The sequence below is a fragment of the Schistocerca piceifrons genome, chromosome 7 (assembly GCF_021461385.2).
Source record: "Schistocerca piceifrons isolate TAMUIC-IGC-003096 chromosome 7, iqSchPice1.1, whole genome shotgun sequence".
Classification (NCBI taxonomy): domain Eukaryota; kingdom Metazoa; phylum Arthropoda; class Insecta; order Orthoptera; family Acrididae; genus Schistocerca; species Schistocerca piceifrons.
In genome coordinates this window covers 236,293,027-236,316,113 of record NC_060144.1, presented here as the reverse complement: position 1 = coordinate 236,316,113, position 23,087 = coordinate 236,293,027, and the positions used below count along the sequence as shown (strand labels likewise).

Below are 23,087 nucleotides of genomic sequence, written 5' to 3'. Positions count from 1 at the left end.
TGTTGCACACCCTCAGCTGCTATGAAAACCAGTTTTTTTTAAATTACTCTTCATCAGGCACAAGATTCTTTTCAATTACAGCTTTTATCTACACAGCTAGTTTATGGAAAAACTTCTTGTGTCTGATGATGGTGAAGAACAAGGCGAAACTACGAGCAGCAACACATATTTTCATAGCAGCAGACGGTGTGCAACATGATTATCGACAGTTTGTACTTCGCTTTTGATTAGGCGAAGTGAATCCTGTCGGACAAGATTATAACTACTGACTTGGCGCTCACTTGTGGTACTAGGTCCTCTTTGCAGCGACGGAAAAACTTATTGCTCCTGGCTGATCGACTGTTCCAGTTACTAGTTCACATCCTCTTGACGTTGATCTCTGCTTCCCCATCTCAGAATCGGGAATAATGTTCTCTTAGACTGTTACGGACATTCCAAAGAAACAACACGAGAGCTGTGGCCTCCTGAAAGAAGCCTGACGTTAATTATACCCCAGGTCAAGCGATTGGGAAGATAATTTCGAAGAACAAACGCCGGTTGTTAGGAGCAGCCCGCAGGGCTACGAGAGTCCCAGCCGTGTCTTGTGCCTTACAGACAGCTCGTTTTTGTCTCATCACATCGGTTTTCATTCACTGTTCATGGGAAGCGCATCCCTCAAGCCCCCTGAAATAGCTTACTCAGAAGGTTCGCAAGACGTGCCTTTCATTCTCCACCATCTGCCGAGAAATCATATTGAAGAAGTCACGACGAGTGAAACGAATCAGCAGGCGGTTTCAATTGGCACTCGCTGTATGCCTTGAGCTGTTTTTTGTGCTATTAAGTTAAGTCATTTTTCCTTTATTTGGCAGTAATAAGCACACAGAAGACTATACGCGTTTCACAATCGGTTGGATGATGAACAATTAGATGATGAAGAACTGATCACTTGAAAGTTACTTTTCAGGGGAAATCAGATTATTGCACAAGCTTGCAGATTTTCGAGTAATTATTGCTGCTAAATAAAGGGTAAATGACCATAAATAACTCCGTTGTGGAGCTCAGTTCGAAGAAAACTAGTAGTTAACGAGAATTTTTCGAGAACTTCCTCTCACTGCTTCACTGTCGAATATAATGTCGTCACAAACTGTACCAAACACACACACACACACACACACACACACACACACACACACACACACACACACTCGCGATCGCTCTTTTCTCTTAAAAGAAGTAATTTTGCTTTCTTCTTGTATCATTCGCGCATCTACTGCACACAAGCGCTGCCTTAATAATGATGTGGATGTTAGGACAGTTTGTGACATATATCATCATCCACAATAGTGAAGATAATCTATTAGTTTCGAGGCTTACATGAGAACGGCACGCTGGAAGATGAAACGTTACCCAAATTTCAGGAAGATGTTTGCTAACATGTTAGACACAATTTTTGAAAAACAAGGCGTAGGGTAATTCTCGATGCCGGTAAGGACACAAATCACATGCAAGACTATGTAGCGAACAAAATACACAACGAATAAGGGGTTATACCAGCTCCTAGGACTACTCCCGACTTCTCAATGGTGTTATTAACTTCATTATGACGTTTTCATTAATTTATGTTCCTGTGCATCTCTTGTTATCCGTTTGTGCGCTCCAAATGACTTTGAGTTTGGACGGTTATGAATCAAATGACAGAACTGTCATTCCAGTTAAGACAAACAATTATATATATATGTTTTGCGTTTCGGATCTATGTCTCTGTCTGGACTGAAGAGGCAATTGTCAGTTTACTATTTATGTTCTATTTTGTAAGCTTACAAATGGCACTATATTGAAATGTGTTCTTCAGTCTATTGTAGGATACAATTCGTGTTGAATCAGTTCCGGCACTTCAATATTTCGTTTTTGGGCTTATGTATGTATATGGTTGTTTTAATAAAGGAAAAAAAGATAAAAAAAGCGGTTCTAGGCGCTGCAGTCCGGAGCCGCGCTGATGCTATGGTCGCAGTTTCGAATCCTGCCTCGGGCATGGATGTGTGTGATGTCCTTAGGTTAGTTAGGTTTAAGTAGTCCTAAGTTCTAGGGGACTGATGACCTCAGATGTTAAGTCCCATAGTGCTCAGAGCCATTTGAACCATTTTTTGCAGTGTGGGAACATTCAGTAAACAGACTACCCTATGTCACATGCCACGTGACTGTTCTTGGTAACTTTTAACTTCCTAAGGCAGCTCGACTTATGCTAGGGTCGTACTGTGCTGCTTGAAAGGCAGTCAGACGCAAGCTGCACAGTGAAATACTAATACTGTTGGGTGTTACTTCTTTATTAAATTATTCGATGACACTTTGGACTTCGTTTCTTACCTGCATTCTGCCTACTTCGCTGGATTTGGTTCAGTGTTTGGACTGTGATGGAAAGGTATCGTCTCGGCGCCGAAGTTATCACGTTATGGTAACGTGCCGATGCTCTTTCTTTTTTTTTCTTCTTGGGGAGAAATGCACTTCCTGATAACTAGATAGTCCTGGATTAAATTCTGGGTCTCGCTCCTATTAAGCCTGGTGATCACTATCCTGTTATCTGGGAAATTACTCTGTATCGATAATCGGGAGTCAAGCCCTCATATATTCGGCATATAGGAGCAAACATCGAATGACTTTGAGAATTGGCGACGGTCTATGGGATTTCGCCATTGCCTGGATAGCCTAATGGTAGACGACTGCTTGGGAAAAGCAGAAAATCAAGTCGAGAGTTCTACTACCAGTTCTTTATTCTCTCTCCAGGTAAGCTGTTACTACGATGAGGGCCTGATGTATCAAATTCTTGTACAGTGTGTCACAGACGTCCCGGTACCCATAGTTCGAAAGAGTGTTTTACACAGAGATATATGTTGACATCTTGCGGAGCATCTCAGAAGTTATTCTTCGAAAGCCTTCCTCAACACTTTTGCAGATTTCTTCACCAGTCGCATACGGACTTTCAGTCACGTAGGAGTTAACTATTCTCCGTAATGAATTGACTGGCGTGGTAAGGTCCTGGGAAAACTACATCTGTCCTGTAAGACTTTCGATGTATTGTGCACTCGTCAGATCAAACATTAACACACTTAACCGGCAATCGGCACACGGAAATTGTGCCAAGAAAGCATCGCAGGTTGCAACCCGCTGTTCCATGTCGTCAGATAACTCATTCAGAAACAGTGGTCTACATCATTTCACTTTTAAACCTTTTTTTAATGTGATCATGCCTTGTCGACTGCGATATTTGAAATTCAGCTGCTCTTTTGCGAATGGATTTCGTTGCAGACTGCTCATTTAGTTGAGCGATGGTGTTTCACGTTTGCTCTCGCATTTTCTTAAGGGGTACGGGGACTTATCTGAAACACCTTGTTGCACAACGCAATATAGTCAAAGAAGATTCTGCCATTCAAAATGAATTTCCCGTCAGGTGAGTCTGTGTTTACGTATGAAACTGAAATACTGTAACCGCTTACACGCGGACACGGTGATATACGGACATCCGGGTTTGTCAGAGACTCGCGGACACCACCCTCGTCAGGTTGCGGCCGTGTTCAACAATGGCGCGCAATATTTTTAAATGATTTAAAATAGGTCACTGTTTGTTTATGCCGTACCCTGTTTGAACAATTGGGGATTAAATTCATATTTAGAGTTTGATCGGCACTAAGCACTGCTGCAGACGGATGTCCAGATTCCGCAATAATTTGTGATAATTCCATGAGACTGGCGTGCATTGTACGTACTACCTGTTATTGTTCGAAATGGAAGCAGTTTTCCCGCAGTTGCAGTGTGGTACATTGCTTTTTAATTCGAAAAGCTAAACCGATATTTTAATATTTAAACTGGAAGTTACGTCTGAGAGAATCATTTCTTAACCACATTCCGAATGTTAAATGTAGTTATTATTGCGTAGACTACAGCTGTTTAAGAATTTGTACTAAAATACCATTAAAACAAGCCAAAAACCTAGCTCCTCAGATTGAACTCTTTGAAATGTGTTTGCGCGATGACCTGCATGGACGCATATAGTGCTGCTTCAGGTGTGTTCTGAAGCCGGACAACAATTTGTGCTTGTTTATAGACCAGAAAACGTATACTATTATTTGAACAGTTTACCTTTCTCGTGTCGCACGTCAGTATTAGTCACGCGGGAGTGAGCGCGGAAGTCACTACTGTTGTACGTAGCTTAAACAATACTACTTGCAGACGCTACCGTGCTGCATATTCTTAGGTGGCACTGCCTGTCCGCAAATCTGCGGACACCAGCTAAACAGTCCTAAACGCCGGGTCTAACGTGTTAACTATTGCGCCGCCTCGATTAGTGTTTGTTATTGTTTCAAATTAAGAATTCTGTTGGACTTCTACGATGTATTGTTGTGATCTCTTGGCAAGAAAGGCGCTTCTTAATGACGTACATAGATTGCAGTTTTAATTTCGCTTCTTGAGATTTCATGAAATTATTTCAGACGAAGAGCTTACTGCATTTAACGTGCGACAACGTCGTTCGATTCATAGAATTCCACCAAAATACAAAATTTCGTGTTCAGCGCCCATGCTGCATCTAACGATACACTTTTAGACCTGCCAGCGTTACATCAAAAACACATTTCACAGCGGACTTGAATTTTTATTTAAGGAAATTTCTGACCCCCATTAAAAAATCTAAAATGCATCGCTAATATACGGAGACAATACTGTGGACGTTTACATTCTTTTATCAAATTTCTAGGAGTATTTTCCAGTTCTAAATCGAAAGTTGCCTATGACTGATGACGACTGCCGCATGGAATCTTCAAAAGTTCGCTCTGTTTGTGAGGTATTCCACCGCCAGCGCGGATTCACGGTCCGTTGGCGCAGAGACGCGACTGTACCGCGCGCGAGGAAGCGTTTGGCAACGGGGCCACAGTTCTGGCATAGCATAGCTTTATATCCTGGCGCGGCGCGGCCGAGCTAGCGGCCCCCACCACGCGCCACGCGCTCCCCCTCCCCTCCACGCCACCTGCGCCCGCCTGCCGGCGCCGACGCTACCTGTGTTACGCAGGGCGCATAGCGACCACACGGAAACGGGCGAGGCGGCCCGAGCCGGTCCGGCGCTGCGCGGAGCGCCGCAGCCGGACCCGGCCGGCTATCAAGGTTACGTGCGGCCGCCGGCTACGCGGTCTATCCCATCGCCGTGTGTACATCACAAAAAGAAGGCGGAGCTCCAAGGGGGAGTACTTGTTGTATCTTATTGCCCCGTATGAGGTGGAGATACGCTCTGCCGACTGGCGATATCTCTGATATACCTCGAGGCTCCTATAGATGTCATTTCCCAAACAGTGAGATAGCAGTACTTGATAGCCAAGTCTGCATACCAAACAACGAAAGAGGAGGAATGCGAGTAATATCTCAGGGGAAGATTGATGTCAGATAGATAGATAGATAGATAGAGAGAGAGAGAGAGAGAGAGAAAGATCAGATCATGTTTGAAAGAAAATAAAAAGGGGAATGGATCGTGAAATACTAGGAAACTAATTTAGAAATCAAACATTTCTTTTTTTCATTTCGTGGAGCAGCCTGACAGCCTGTTCAGTCTTCACTGAAGCCATCCGCTCTTCGGCCGTCATTCTATGTACAAAAGAATGAGGTGACAAAAGTCATGGGATACCTCCTAAAATTGTGTCGGACGTCCTTTCGTCCGGCTTAGTGCAGCAGCTCGACATGGCATGGACTCAAGTCCCTGGAGGTCCCCAGCAGAAATATTGAGCCATGCTGCCTGTATAGCCGTCCGCAGCTGCGAAAGCGTTGCTGGTGCAGGATTTTGTGCACGAACTGACCTCTCGATTACATCCCAAAAATGTTCGATGGGATTCATTTCGGGCGATATGTATGGCCAAATCATTCGCCAGAATGGTCCAGAATGCTATTCAAACCAGTCGCGAACAACTGGGACACGGTGACATGGCGTATTGTCATCCATAAAAATTCCATCGTTGTTTGGGTGACTTGAATTCCGTGAATAGCTGAAATTGTCTTCAAGTAGCCAAACATATCCATATCCAGTCAGTGACATAGCCCATTCCATGTAAACACAGCCCACACCATTATGGGGCCACCACCAGCTTGCACAGTGCCTTGTTGACAACCTGTGTCCATGGCTTCGTGGGGTCTGTGCCACACTCGAACCGTACCTTCAGCTCTAACCAAAAACGTCTGGGGTCAAACCGATATGGCCACGAGCCCAGGAGAGGCACTGCAGGCGACTTCGTACTGTTAGCACAGGCAGTTCCGTCGGTCGTCTGCTGCAATAATCCACGATCGCCAAATTTCACTGCACTGTCGTAACGGATACGTTCGTCATACTGGTTTATTCACGCAGTATTGCTTGTCTGTTAGCACTGACAACTCTACGCAAACGCCGATGCTCTCGGTCTTTAGGTGAAGGCCGTCGGTCACTGCGTTGTCTGTGGTGAAAGGTAATGCCTGAAACATGGTATTTTCGGCACACTCTTCGACACTGTGGATCGCGGGATATTGAATTCTCTTAACAATTTCCGAAATGGAATGCCCCATACGTCGAACTGCAAATATTCTGCAAATGCCCTGCCCGTCTATACCTTGTGTACGCGATAATATCGGCATCTGTATATGTGCTTGTCGCTATCCCATGACGTTTGTCACCTCATTGTATATGTACACTATCCGAACATAAGCATCCGGAAACCCATGACTGATACAGTATTGACCATTAGATGTCACGAGAGGCGGGACGCCAGTATAAAAAGTGGCGGGGTGTATTGTGTTGTCTGTGGACGTGCAGTAACAGCAGAATGGGTCGGTCATGAAAGATCAGTGACCTCGAACGTTGACTAGTCATTAGATGTCACCTGAGAAACAAATACAGGTTCGAATCCTGCCTCGGGCATGGATGTGTGTGATGTCCTTAGTTAGGTTTAAATAGTTCTAAGTTCTAGGGGACTGATGACCTCAGAAGTTAAGTCCCATAGTGCTCAGAGCCATTTGAACCATTTGAAACAAATACTCTAGAGATATTTCAACCCTTATAAAGCTGCCCAAGGCGATTGTTGGTGATGTGATTGTGGAGTGGAAATGCGAAGGAAAAATCACAGCTAAACCAAGACCAGCGCAGAGCCCACGTACTGTCGGACAGGGACCGTCGACCATTGCGAAATGTGGTTGTAAAAGGTCGCATGAAATTAGCGGAAGGAATCAGTCGTGATTTCTAGTGTGCTACCAGCAGTCCAGCTATCACAAATACTGTGAACGGAAGATAAAAAAGAACGGGGTTATTGATCGAGAAGCTCCTTATGAGTCACACATTTTTGTAGTCAGTGCTGAGCGACAGTTAAGGGGTGTAAAGAGCAACGCCATTAGGAAACGAGTGATTTGGAATGATGAGTTAGGCTATATCCTGATGCAATCCGATGGAAGGGTTTGGGTTCACCGAATGCCTGAAGAACTTTACCTGCCATCATGTGCAGTGCCAACAGTGCAATACGGAGGAAGTGGTGTTACGGTATCTGGGTGATTTTCGTGGTTACGATGTGGCCTTATCGCCTTTAAGAAAACGCTAAATTCCGAAGGACATGAACACATTTCACGTCACTCAGTACTGTGTATAATAAGGAACAGTTCGGTGAGCATGAATGTTTGGATCAGGAGGACTGTGCACACTGTCGTAAGCAGCACCTATGAGGCATTTCTTTGTGGACATTAACATTCCTGAAATGGACTGACCTACCCAGAGTACCGACGTGAGCTCAATGGATCACCTTTGGGGCGAGTTACAACGTCAGCTTCGCTCCAGACCCCAGCAGTCCAACACCACCTTCTCTGGTTTCGCACCTTTGGGAAGAATGGACTGCAGTTCCTCCACAGATTTTCAGACGCCCGACTGAAAGTGTCCCCAGCAGAGTACAAGTCGTCATAAAGGTGAAGGGTGGCCATACTCCATACTGATGTCCGCTAAAACGTGTCCGGATACTTTTGATCGAATAGCGTACTTAAATACGTTACATTGTAACTTTTTATCTAAAGAAGCCCCAAGAAGCACTCAGTTTGTAAGCATAACTGTGCTCCGATTGTTGAAATTGGAGGCTGCGATGAACTACGTAATGGTATAAAGTAAGTAACTCTTATACCGCAAACATAAAATCAAAACCATACACTAATACAGTAGGCTTTGCCTACTATGCGTACTCTCTGTTAGAGACACAAACGTATGGAGTAGGCGGAAAGCTGCAATTTATTGCAATACGCGGTGAAATTCGGACCGCGGGGCTACATTCGTATGTGAACTTTGGTTCATTTATACATGAGAAAAAAAAAGGAGTAGGTCTTACGAAGGACACCTAGGACTCGATGTGCAATGTGTACTTAAAGAAAGGATACGTGTGACAGCAAGTGTGTTTTTTATGCTCCTTTGCATGCTTCGCAATCTGATCTACAATTGCAATGTCATAAATGAGTTTAACGTCCCGTCTACATGGAGGTAATTAGAGATGGGGCAAAAGCTCGGATTGTGTCAAGCATGGAGAAGAAAATCGGCCGTGTCCTTTCAAAGGAACCATCCCGGCATTTGCCTGGAGCGATTTCGTGCTAACCACTGCGCCACCTCGCTCGGTCACTGCACTGCAGACGTATAAATGGTTCAAATGGCTCTGAGCACTATGGGACTCAACGGCTGAGGTCATTAGTCCCCTAGAACTTAGAACTAGTTAAACCTAACTAACCTAAGGACATCACACACATCCATGCCCGAGGCAGGATTCGAACCTGCGACCGTAGCGGTCTCGCGGTTCCAGACTGCAGCGCCAGAACCGCGCGGCCACTTCGGCCGGCCGCAGACGTATAAAGAAATGGCAAAAAATTGCAATAGCGGTCTATGTTATCAAAGTTTTTTTTTCGTGTTAATACCCACTTACCGGAAAAAAGAGTTCTTGCAATTAATTTGTAGAGTAATACTAATTTTTTTCCATTGCGAATTGCATAAAGGAAATCATACATTATGACTTTGAATGAAAGAGGTGTTGGATTATAATTTTTGGGATGTTCCGCGATGCCTCTCCCTTGTTAATCTGACTGCTGTTAAGCGTAGACCAAATAGGTGCATGCCCAAACGATGACACGACTGCAAAATGGTAGCCCAGTGTTGAAGCAATGTCCGCTTTGCTTCGAAGAGTGCCGAACGGTATACGTTGATTTGTAAAAATATAGACTCTGGTCTATTAACGATAGGGTGATCTAGGATTTCTTAACTTCCCTAATTGATTGGTATCGTCTACGGATTCCATAACTTCTGTCATATAGTGATCTTGTTTGATTAATAGTTGTAACTAATAGAAGGTGTGATTGGTTCAAAACTGTTCAAATGTGTGCGAAATCTTATGGGACTTAACTGCTAAGGTCATCAGTCCCTAAGCTCACTGACTACTTAATCTAAATCATCCTACGGACAAACACTCACAACCATACCCGAGGGAGGGCTCGAACCTTCGGCGGGACCAGCCGCACAGTCCATGGCTGCAGTGTGATTGGTGATGCTATTCGCTGAGTATACGCGTAGCGTTGGCACGTATTCAACTACTCGAGCAGGAACTCCAGGCAAAGTCACTGCAATAGATATAGGAAGTTGTCGTTGGCACATTTTGTACCCATTACTGGAATTACCACTTGTCCGGATCTCGTCGTTACACTGTTTCTCGTCGTTCCACTGTTTCCGCATGCGGAATTCGATATGTTTTGACAGCAGTGTCACTGTACGCAAGTCCTACTGCATAGGGGCCACCCGTTCCCTCCAGTTAGAATTGTTAAGAAATTAACCGTGTGGCGTATTCTGTCGCAGATGTTCTTGCTGAACATTTTGCAAGACACTGATGACAGTGCACCACCTGTAAAGTGCCTCAGCTGCCCACAACTTATTCACCCAACACAAGCAGAGGCAGCTTGTGGGTCAAATCCAATTTTTGTTTTCTCTTCGTGTACTATTCATTCAATTCTGGAGAATTCCTGTCGACTTGCAGCTTTCACAAACTTAATATACAGCTAATGCGACCAGTTTAACCACTGTCGAACCGATGACCACTCCATGAGAGCGGTAGTCAAGTCACCAGACTTTCTTACAGGAGGAATGGGTTCCAAATATCAGTCCTCCTGTTTTAGTTTATGGTTATCGTTGGCTCCCTAAGTCGCTTCAGGCGAGTTCCAGAATGTTTATTCTGCCAAACCGCAGCCAATCTTTCCTCAAAATTTGTCTAGTACGAAGAACTGCTCAGTCTATAATTGTGTGGATGTTATTTACTTACTTCCTTCGCGCCTTCGAAAACAGCATCACGTCATGATATGCTGCACATAGTCAACGTTCACAGTTTGCCACGTTCGCTCTCGGTTTCGACAGCGCTCGTTTATGGCGAGTGCCATAAGCACCGTTATACCACAACACGACAACTCATTACAGAATATGTCGCGAAAGAAAGTACCATTTTCCCGCTGTTTCTTCTGTGCAGGTCTTGAGACAGAATGTGATGTTTGGGCTCGAAATAAGATTACGAATGTAAATTGGGAGCTCATTTTTTCCCATAAATGAACTTTTACGTGTTCAGATTGTGTGCAATTCAGTATAAAAAAACTGGCCAAGTGCGACACCAATCCCGGGGATCGATAATTTGCGACTTTTTACTATTATCGGTGTCGATACTGGCAAGAGACGTTCCCGGGAATTCGAAGACGGTATGAAAATCTCTACAGTGCTTAAAGAGACTATCCAGGAAATAAGGAGAAGAAGCGATCACCAGACTTCAGTTTATATTGTAGATAGAGAATATTTAATACAATATTTTTTTAATTTACTACCTAAAACATGTTTGCAAGCAGTAATATTTCTCTATTATGCTTTTGGCGGATGACAAACGCAGTGTAAGTTCCAATGGCAGAAGGACATTTTGTATGTGATATAATTACAATTCAACAGTTTTCAGATTTTTTTCCTTTACTTGTACAGTGAAACCTGTCTTCTTGCCAAATTTCATGAGTCTAGATCAACAGAAAGTATTTCGAAAGGTTAGCATGATGAGCGCGAGTAACAAAAGGTGTGACACAGATGATCGTATCTTTTGATTGCTTTGACGTAGAAGCTTTAATGTTTTTACACCTCCCAGGGACTGCAGATCTTAATATACGACATAAATTTCAACTTGATGTGGCTGCCTGTCCTTAACAGACGGACAGGCAGAGTGACTGACTGACTGACTGACAACAAAGCGATCGTATAGAGGGTCAGTTTTTACCGAGTTTGGTACCGAACCCAACAAAAGAAAAAGAAGCAATGGTGTAATATAGCATCGCATTTCATGAAAAACACATTTGTCCATTGTGAAGAACACATGTACAGGAAAAATAGAACGAATATTTCGCATTTTATGCGGCCTGAATAGCAGAGAGAAAGAGAGAGAGAGAGTTTATCACCGTTTCATCGACTCATGAAGGTAGTAAGCACATTTTTGGTAGTAAGCACATTGTTTCGGCGCTGTACGTACAAATTGAGCGAATCGCAGATGTTTTGAAACAAGTGCGAGTAATCCAATTGTTTGCCTTCGTGTTCGAGACGGTTCCGAAATCAACTCGACGTAGTAAAGGAGTCGGTGAGACAGCGAAGACGAGGAGACCGATTTAGACGCGCATACTGCGGCGAGAACTTGAATGACCGGCTGCATTCCATTGTGGACATGCCGTCGCTCGGCGATTTTGTAAGGGAATTTCCTGGAGGAGTGCCAGAAATTCCTGTGGCCGCGGAAGGCCAAACACTTGTAGGTTGTGTGTGCACTGCGCCGGCGCGGCTTCTCATCGACTCTGCTTGGGCGGAGACGAGAGGCGGGTTTTCAATCACTCCTCGCGTAGGATATCCATCCGTCCAGTTTTTATCGGGACAGTTCCTTTCTTAAAAACAAAAAAAGTTCCGCTGTCACGACAGTTTTTTGGGACGGTCAAACAAAAAAATGGCTCTGAGCACTATGGGACTCAACTTCTGAGGTCATCAGTCCCCTAGAACTTAGAACTACTTAAACCTAACTAACCTAAGGACATCATACACACCCATGCCCGAGGCAGGATTCGAACCTGCGACCGTAGCGATAGCGCGGATCCAGACTGTAGCTCCTAGAACCGCTCGGCCATCCCGGCCGGCCGCTCAAACATCCCGATTTGTTGTGATTCCGCTTGGCCAAGGTATTTTGCGCTAGCAGTTTACTGCGCAAATATATACGCTGGGGAGCGCCACTTCTACAACTTGCCCTACAGGCTTTGTTTATTTACTGTTAATGTTTTGCACTGATGGTGATACTGATTCATATTAATATGTATTTTCGATTGGTTCCATTGTGACAAGCAGCCTGAAGACTAATACAGTGGATTGAAACGGTGAAGACTTTGCTCGCTGTCAAAACACACTTTAATGAGGTATCATTTCCTCACTTTTATGTCAAAATCTCAAAAGAAAATGTACTTCTTGATTAAGTACATAAAACCGAAAAATACGGTGACAGTACACCAGAATAATTGCAAAAAGTCTTTTGGGTTCATCTGAATGCGTGATGCAACGACAAACTTCTGTGTCCATTAAAAATTTTGTCAGAACATTTTTTGTTCCGTTTTTCCATAACAGTTGAAGGTTTTCTTGTAAACTTTTTAAAATGCCTCGTTTTTTAATAAAAATGAAATGGTCACCCTATCCTAGCGTCACACGATACTCTTTCTTCGGAAGTTGTGTCGATATTCGCAATACCTACATTCGTAATAATTTTTTGAAATTAGCTGATACAACTTATTGTTTAAAGTGTTCATCGACTGTTCAGTTAAAATCATAGAAGACATGACAGTATGAATACCCTCGCGAAATCTACACAACAGTTTTCTCTTTGAATCTTACCCTCACGTTTATCCATTCGCTGCTTCCTCCGTTCCTGTTTTGCATCAATCCTGCTTAAAACGAATTGCAATTATGCAATGTATAACGTTTGCCGGGATCCAATGAAAACAACAGTCATGTAATGTTAGTAAAATCACATGTCATTGTTCATAAAGGAAGCTACAGGGCGAAGCACGTTGTTTTCAACTGAAAGCATTTCTCATAATACGCTTTCTTACAGCTATAGTTACGTCACAAATAATAAAAAAAATGGAAATAAAGAGAAAAGTGATTTAAAAAAAATTTTACTGGCATTCGTGATTGAAATGGAAATTCTCACTTAGTCAAATAATTTTTTACTTCAATTAAAAAAATGTAGGTCTGTATTCAACTCGTTGAATACCACTTAAGTTGCGTGAGTGACTCGCTTCTCTATCTCCGACCTTTGATCTGGCTTATCCAGTCAGCATACCTTTGATCTGGCTTATCCAGTCAGCATAATCCAGTCAGCATAAGAGGATACATACAGTCTAAGGTAGACTCCGAACCAAGATACAACTTAGTTTTTTCCATATTAACAGAATGACAAATATGAAAGGAGTGATTAAAAAATCCTAAGGTTGACTTGGGACTGAACCACACAGACTTTGGATTCGTAGTCTGAAAGTTAACCATTTTTTCCAGAAATGAACACTTCGTTAATCATTAATTTCATTTAGTACGTTAGCAGAGCAGATTTGATGTTAACAGAACAAAAGTTACTTTTACCCGAAATAAAAAAAAAAAAATAAAAGCTGCTGCTGCTCAATAAAATGGATTCACTTTGAGACTGTGTGATTTAACGATTCACTTACTTTCGTCGAATGCACCAGTTACACAGGGGTGACTAAAGTCAGGGGGTAGCTCCTAATATTGTTCCGGACCTCCTTTTGCCCGGCTTATCGCAGCAACTCGATGTGGCAAGGACTCAACAAGTCATTGGAAGTCCCATGCCATGAAGACTCTATAGCCGCCCATAATTGCGAAAGCGTTGCCGATGCAGAATTTTGCGTATGAATTGACCTCTCGATTGTGTCCCATAGATGTTCAGTAGGTGGCCATATCATTCGCTCGAATTGTCCTCGAATTGTCCAGAATGTTCTTCACACCAATCAGGAACAATTGACATGGCGCATTGTCATCCATAAAATTCCATCGTGTTTTGGGAACATGAAGTACATGAATGGCTGTACACGGTCGCCAAGTAGCCGAACATAACCATTTCTAGTCAATGATCGGTTCATTTGGACCAAAGGACCCAGTCCATTCCATCACGCTATTGTTGTGGAGATGGCTCCATGGCTTCGTGGGGTCTGCACCACATTCGTACGCTACGATCGGCTCTTGCCAGCTGAGGTAGGGACTCACCTGAGCAGGCCACGGTTTTCCAGTCGCCTAGGGTCCAATCAACATGGTCACGAGCCCAGGAGAGGCGCTGCGGACGATGTCGTGCTGTTAGCAAATGCACTCGCATCGGTCGTCTGCTGCCACAGCCCATTAACACCAAATTTCGACGCACTGCCTTAACGGATGCATTCGTCGTATGCCCTACTTTGATTTCAGCGGTTATTTCACGCAGTATTGCTTGTCTTTCGGCACTGACAACTCTACGCAAATGCCGCTGCTCTCGGTCCTTAAGTGATGGCCGTCGGCACACTCTTGAAACTGTGGGTCTCGGAATATTGAACTCCCCTAACGATTTCCGAAATGGAATGTCCCATGCCTCTAGTTCCAGCTACCATTCCCCGTTCAGAGTCTGTTAATTCCAGTCATGCGGCCATAATCACATGGGAAACCTTTTCATATGGATCATCTGAGTTCAAATGACAGTTGCGCCAATGCACTGTCCTTTTATACCTTGAGTACGCGATACCGTCGTCATGTGCATATGTGCGTATCGCTGTCCCATGGCTTTTGTCATCTCATTGTACGTATACATGTTCTCGTAGTGGTATTTTCATTTTCGTTAAACTCCAGAACCTAGACAAAGTAAACTGTTTCTCTGCTTTGTGAGGTGAACTTCCGGAACACAATTCCAGATAGAAATGTAAGCTAGAGCTAAAGTAATGAGCTCCGTTTCACATCAGTCGGCAGTGTGTTCGTAACGTTTCGGAAGAAATGCCTCTCTGTTTCCATGTTCGGACATGCCTTCCGGAATATCACGGACACACTGAGCGTTGACGCTGCTAGAAACCCGAGAAGATTTTATTGCACTGACGCCTCGTGGAAACCTTCATTCGCGTAACATCCAAAGAGATTCTGGTCGTATGTGAAATATGTTAGCGGCAAGAAACAATCAGTGCCTTCTATGCGCGATAGCAATGGAGATACTATCGAAGACAGTGCTGCCAAAGCAGAGGTACTAAACACAGCCTTCCGAAATGCCTTCACAAAAGAAGACGAAGTAAATATTCCAGAACTCGAATCGAGAACAGCTGCCAACATGAGTAACGTAGAAGTAAATATCCTCGGAGTAGTGAAGCAACGTAAATCACTTAATAAAAGCAAGTCTTCTGGTCCAGACTGTATACCAATTAGGTTCCTTTCGGAGTATGCTGATGTAGTAGCTCCATACTTAAGAATCATATACAACCGTTCGCTCGACGAAAGATCCGTACCCAAAGACTGGAAAGTTGCACAGGTCGCACCAATATTCAAGAAAGGTAGTAGGAGTAATCCACTAAATTATAGGCCCATATCGTTAGGATTTTATAACATATATGGTGATCGAACATTATGAATTACCTCGAAGAAAACAGTCTATTGACACACAGTCAACATGGGTTTACAAAACATCATTCCTGTGGAACACAACTAGCTCTTTATTCACATGAAGTGTTGAGTGCTATTGACAAGGGATTTCAGATCGATTCCGTATTTCTGGATTTCCCGAAGGCTTTTGAAACGGTACCACACAAGCGGCTCGTAGTGAATTGCGTGCTTATGGAATATCGTCTGTTATGTGACTGGATTTGTGATTTCCTGTCAGAGAGGTCACAGTTCGTAGTAATTGGCAGAAAGTCATCGAGTAAAACAAGTGATTTCTGGTATTCCCCAAGGTAGTATTATAGGCCCTTTGCTGTTCCGTATCTATATAAACGATTTTGGAGACAATCTAAGCAGCCGTCTTCACTTGTTTGCAGATGACGCTGTCGTTTATCGACTAATAAAGTCATCAGAAGATCAAAACAAACTGTAAAACGATTTAGAAAAGATGTCTGAATGGTGCGAAAAGTGGCAGTTGACCCTAAATAGCGAAAAGTATGAGGTCATCCACATGAGTGCTAAAAGGAACTCGTTAAACGTCGGTTACACGATAAAGCAGTCTAATCTAAAAGCCGTAAATTCAACTAAATACCTAAGTATTACAATCACGAACAATTTAAATTGGAAGGAACACACAGAAAATGTTGTGGGTAAGGCTAACCAAAGATTGCGTTTTATTGGCAGGACACTTAGAAAATGTAAAAGACCCGCTAAGGAGAATGACTACACTACGGTTGTCCGTCCTCTTTTAGAATACTGCTGCGCGGTGTGGGATCCTTACCAGATAGGACTGACGGAGTACATCGAAAAAGTTGAAAGAAAGGCAGCACGTTTTGTATTATCGCGAAATATGGGAGAGAGTGTCACAGAAATGATACGGGATTTGGGCTGGAAATCATTAAAAGAAAGGCGATTTTCGTTGCGACGGAATCTTCTCACGAAATTCCAATCACCAACTTTCTCCTCCGAATGCGAAAATATTTTGTTGACACCTATCTACATAGGGAGGAACGATCACCACGATAAAATAAGGGAAATCAGAGCTCGTACGGAAAAATGTAGATGTTCATTCTATCCGCGCGCTATAAGAGAATGGAATAATAGAGAATTGTGGAGGTGGTTCGATGAACCCTCTGCCAGGCACTTGAATGTGATTTGTAGAGTATCCATGTAGATGTAGAACATTCGGTCGTGCCCGAGAGATTTATTGTTCTTGTAAAAGACGATATTTCCAAGGTACCGGCTTCCGTAGACGTAATTGTTGAAGAGCGGACATAGCCAGCGGAGGGCCTGGGCGGCTGCCTAATTGTTGGGTCCTGCACCGCGCCGCGCCGCGGGCGCAAGTGCAGGCGCTGGCAGAAGGCTCGTAAACGGTAGCACCGGCCACGGTAATTGGCCGCCAGCTTCCGTTCGACGCCGGTGGCGGCGGCGCAGGTATAGACGGCGGTTTTCTTTTAGCCGGCAGCTCGGCATAAATTTCTCCGCGCCTGGGTCTCCGCCCGGGGCACGGCGTGGCGCGCTCGCAGGTCATCCCGAGTTCCTCAGTGAAAACGGAAGGACGCAAAAAGCGGGGCCTCGATGGGCGTGCCAGCTTTTTTACGAGCATCCAGCTCCGGGCGGCTGCCCGGCGGGCGCCTGGCTTCGGATTCACGCAACTGTTGTTGCGCCTTATCTTCCCCGTTTGACGTCCTTTCACCGCTGGGACCACCACAGACACCTTTCGTTCATGCCAGCTAATCATTGACCCGAACGCCTCAGCTGCATGGTCACGTGACACTTCTGAGAAACCATTGGGGGGGGGGGGGGGAATCCCGTACGCACTGTGGCGGAATTAGACAGCAAGTCGAAACATCGATCATGTGAAACACAACTCGCACTTTTCTCACGTGGCATATTGAAAGCTTTGGAACAAGACAGTCAGACAGATGCAGTATTTCTTGATTTCTGATAAGCATTTGACTCAGTACCACATAAACGCCTATTGTCAAAATTACCGTCATAATGGATATCAAGCAGAATTTGTAACTGAGGATTATTTGATAGGGAGGATGCAGCAGGTTATCTTGGATGGAGAGTCATCGTCATATGTACAAGTGACTTCAGTTGTGCCCCAGGAAAGTGTGTTGGGACCCTTGCTGTTTATGTTGTACATTAATAACCTTACGGACAATATTAATAGCAACCTGAGACTTTTTGCAAATGATGTAGTTACCTGTAACGACGTACTGTCTGAATGAAGAATACTCAGTCAGATCTTGATAGGATTTCAAAGTGGTGCAAAGACTGGCAACTAGCTTTAAATGTTCAGAAATGTAAGATTGTGCACTTCACAAAACGAAAAACGTAGTATCCTGTGACTACAATATCAATGAGTCAAAGTTGGAATCTTTGTAGGGATATGAAATGGAATGGTCACATAGGCACAGACGTGGGTAAAGCAGGCGATAGACTTCGGTTTACTGGTAGATTACTGGTGAAGTGCAGTGCGCAAAGGAGACTGCTTACAAATAACTCGTGCGCCCTATCCTAGAATACTGCTCAAGTGTGTGGGACGCGAACCAAATAGGACTATCGAGGAATATTGGACGTTTACAGAGAAGGGTACCACGAATGGTCACAGGTTTGTTTGACCCGTGGGGGTGCTACAGTGTTGCTGAAGAAACTTTACGTACAGAATCTTACAATAGATGTAAACTATCCCGAGAAAGTCTACTAACAAAGTTTCAAGAACCGGCTTTAAATGATAACTCTAGGAATGTACTATAACCCACTATGCATCGCTCACATAGGGATCGTGAGGACAAGATTACAATAACTATAGCACGCACAGGGGCATTCAAACAATCATTCGTCCTGCGCTTCATACGTCAATAGAACGAGAAGGAACATGAATAACTGGTGCAATGGGACGTACACTCTGCTATGTGCACTTCGCAGTGGTTTGCAGCGTATGGATGTAGATATGGAAGTGGTTGGCGACCATGCGTGATGAAAAGTCTTGTTGACGTTTTGTATGTGAAGGGCTAGGGGATGGCTGATGCCTGTCGTAGTCGCCACCTACACTGGAGGCAGTCTGAAAAGTACCGTAGTTATAGTCCGATACAAGATGGTCGACATTTGACAGACAATATTTGACAGTGGCATTTACCCCTCCCACCACCAATACACCAGTGGAATCCTGGCACTGTCGTCTGCCACTGTGTTATCATTTCCGCTGCACAAAGAGGTGTACTTGTCAGTTTTCCGGTATGAAACATTCTAGGCGCGAAAGTTTGGCCTGTTTCAGGAGAAACCATAACTTGACCCCATTAAAAATTAAGAACAGATTTTTGACAATTTTAGAGACACTACAGAGATACAGTATACAGGGTTTCGGAAATTTCCGCTACAAACTTCTAGGGCTTGTAGAGGAGGGCGAAAACATTAAATTTTGAACGGGAACCCATGTCCGGAAAAGTCATCCAACGACGCTACAGAGCGTCACAGTTTTAGGCAAAGGCGCCTGTAAATCTATGAATAATAAGCAGGGTGATTCCGCGATGGTGTTAAAAACTTTTAAGTACGATGAAGACGGGTAAATGTATCAGTTTGAGGTAATGGTCGCTGGTTTGGAAACAAACGAGTCGAAAGTTACAATCGAAAATCGTATCTCTGACAGTGGAATACATGTACCGGTAGTGTTGTTGCCAAATATGTAGAGTAGGCAACTTTCAGAGGTGGTAGTATGGACAAAACAAGGAAAAAATGTCCATTACATATGGGCTCTACACTGTATACCTGAGGAGCTGTGAGCACTTCTTCATCCTCGCTAGTGTGAAACACATCTCCACTATTGAACAAGTGCTGATAGCTCTTAAGATATGCATTTTAGAGCTCGTTTTTACTATACCTCTTTTCTTGTCTTGGTCCATATCTCCTTCCCTACAATCTTAGCAACAACAGTACCGGTACATATGTTCCGCTGTCAGAGGTATCAGAACGGTTTTAGCTTTTGACTTTCGATTCGTTCGTTCCGGTACAGGGATCCTTACCTCAAACTGATACATTTATCCTTCTCCATCGTCCTTGAAAGTTGATGACATCATCACCCTGTACATACATACATTTACGGGCGCCGGCGCCTATAACTTTGACGCTGTGTAGCGTCATTGGACACGTTTCCGGACACGCGTTCCTGTTCATATTATGTACTCACTCCCCTCTAAAAGACGGAGAAGTTTGCAACAGCCAAACTTGGCATTGCACGGATATTCATTTCGCCAATTTTCTATTAGACACGAAAAAAAGGAACTGTGTTTGAAATGTATAAGTACAACATCCCAATCAAGAAACATGATCCAGTACAGTTCCTGTAAGCTGGGCGCAGCTACTTTGCGAGGCTACAACGCGATTTTGTAAACGTCTCAATGAGTAATGTGTCGTCATACCTCTGTAACCGCTACTGTCTCTGCTGTCAAGACATTTGCGCTTCGCAGTTGAAAGCTATCAAAAGCGCTGTCAGGTGTCCGGGATTTCCTCGCCTGTACGAATGCCTTAGTAGTACAGAATAAATGTATTAAAACATCATGCATGATGCGGCAGTTTTTCACGCACATAATTTTTTTATGGCGTCGTATCTCCTGAACTATGCTAGGCAGGTGATCCTTACCCCCACAGTGATTGATGGAACACAGTAAAGGATATATCCACCAAGTATGGAAGTTTGGTTGAAGTCGCTCCAGTAGTTTGGGAGGAGATATGAAACACACACACACACACACACACACACACACACACACACATGCATACATTTTTATAATATGTATGGATGTGACTCTGGAATTCTCACTTGGTTTTTGTAAGACATATATTTAGGGAAACGGCGTCTAGTATGGGATACTTACTCCAGAACTGGTATAAAATTTTTGTTGCTGTTTTTAAATATGGTATAACTGTGTAAATCCTCCACTTGAACATCTGTTTTGGTGTAAAAAAAAAACATTCTAACCAAATCTACACACAGCAAAAAAATATTTTCTGAGACTTAAACTTCTAGATGTTAAGAAAAGCGTCGTGTAGTATTGGTCATACAGAAAAATATAGGTTTCTCAATAAAAAAGTGTTTTTGTGGTACACAAACAAATTAATCTGTTTGTATAGAAAATGTACAAGATAATAAAAAAACAGCTGCTTAAGAAACCTTTCAACTTGTGGACCGAGGTTATCTGTAAGCAGTTTGAAATTTTCTGCCAAATCGTAAGCCAGGTTTTGAAACTCAATATTAACTAGCGGCTTTAACCTGAAATCAAAATCTCTCGTGTGCGTTACAAACATTTCTTCGTAACTTTCTTTAAACGTTGATTTAAGAAACAGTGTCTGAGGTGTCATAGATGACTGCTGAGGCCCTACGATGATATCAGTCTCTTTTGCATTATAGTTCTCGGAACATCAAGACAATCGCCAGCAGCCCTTTCGATCACTGAGCCTTCCAAAACACGCTAAATCGCTTGACGCATTGCAGACTCGGACCACTACCCTCGACACTCACCGGCACAGTTCTTGGTCAGCTTTGGCATCAGGCCTTAAAAACAGAAAGAGTTATTTCTTATTGCCCTACCACCCGAGGTTACATATGAAAATATGCGGGAAACAGAAACCGGATTGAGTGAGCGGAATTTCATTATGATACAATTTACATTAGACTGGTTATAGTAGTCACCTTTAACAATATTAACGGATGTTGAAAATTATACCGTAGGTCAGTATTGACACTCAAAAACAATAGACTTGTGCATAAATTGTTAAAAAAGCACCATAAGGGCAATTTATTTTCGGCCATTCGTAGTATCACCAGCACTTTCATATCGACATCGTACTCTTTATTGCACTCAACCTCGTCGCAGGGAGTGCAAGACGTCTAGCAACATCTCAATACAACTCTGCCACCAACGCAGCGTAGAAGGCACATTCAGATCTTGCACGGTCATTATTCACTGGTCATAGAGCGCATACTTAGTATTATTATGCTTAATTATTATTATTAGATTTTTAATTTGGTTTGCACCCGATAAGACACCAGTCTCAGGTAATAATTGTAAAATCAAACATACCAGTATTGTTTACCGCATGTTGAGAGGGATGCCCTAAATGTATATCCTTTCTATCCATGTAGTGCAGTTGCATGAGGAACAGCGTTTGCTTTTTTACCATTGTTAGAAGGTGTTGCTTTCTCCTTCCCATTCGCGGATGGTTTTACTCACTCCGCAAAACTCCGCGGTAGACTACAGCGTTCAAAGGTAGTAGAAACGTAAGCCTCGGATTTTATCGTCAGATGGCACCATGGTGCACATAAAAAGACAGTCTTGAGTACATTTAACGCCAATTAATTAAAATGGCGCAAATTTCGGACGCTGATTCAAAACGTTTACGCGAACGACTCGTTGCACTGACTTGCTGTTGCTGCACATTTGATGCTCTGACGATGTGGCGGCACGATTACAAGAAAACTGAGCAAGTCTATTCGGTCTGACTTTAACAGCAATGAAAAGTGATATGTATAATTACGATTAATAAATTTTCTGGTCAAATGTTATGCAGTAATTGAGGTGAACTCTAATACAAGTCCGTTATTTGTAGTACATAATACCGACAATTTAAATAGGCCGCATCTAAATGACATTCTACATTTTTCCTCAAAATGGAGCTCAAAAGGAAATGTCTACTCCTATCATAGGCTGAATTAACGGAATTCTCATATACTTCTAGAAGTGATTTCCATTGATTCCGCTACCCGCTACACCTTTCGTTTAGCCAGTTTTAGCATTACTTGGCTGGCCGCAGTAGGACAGTACCATGGCTTTAGAATCCACTGTATACCTTGTATTTGTTTGGCAATTTTAGAATGTTACTCCCTGGGACGCCCAATGATTGGCCCGACAGAATTATGCTGCCCACCGCAACACTGCAATAAATAATGGGGCAAATTAGAAAATAAATAATTTATTAAGAACGTTCTAAGTGCCACATTGGGAAACTGACTCGTTCTAAGTGCCAATAAGAAAGTTTTGGCTCCAGGTGCCATTAATACAGAGACACTGAATTTTGTTACAATACAAGTACATAAATGGAGCAGAAATATTTTGTAACTAGTAGAAAATCATTTCTCATTTCTTTTACATTATTTGGTAAGCAAATAATTAAATTAAATTTATGAAAAATTTTTTCGATATGCGTTCTGTTTCTCACACAACTCAATTCTTCTGTTTTGCAACATATAAACACGGCTGGTCTTGAATGCACTGACATCTTCTATTCAGCAACAATTTTATGTATTGGATCAACAGTTGGAATTCCTGAGGGAAGCATTGCTCGTTACAAAGACCATATGCCTTCCACTAACAACCTT

The 23,087-nt window shown here is 43.2% G+C and overlaps 1 protein-coding gene across 1 annotated transcript in view; it reads left to right on the top strand.

The window, feature by feature from the left end:
* The window catches only part of LOC124804818 (protein kibra), a 200,890-nt gene that overhangs the window by 156,292 nt on the left and 21,511 nt on the right, over positions 1 to 23,087 (top strand). The gene's annotated exons all lie outside the window — the stretch shown is intronic.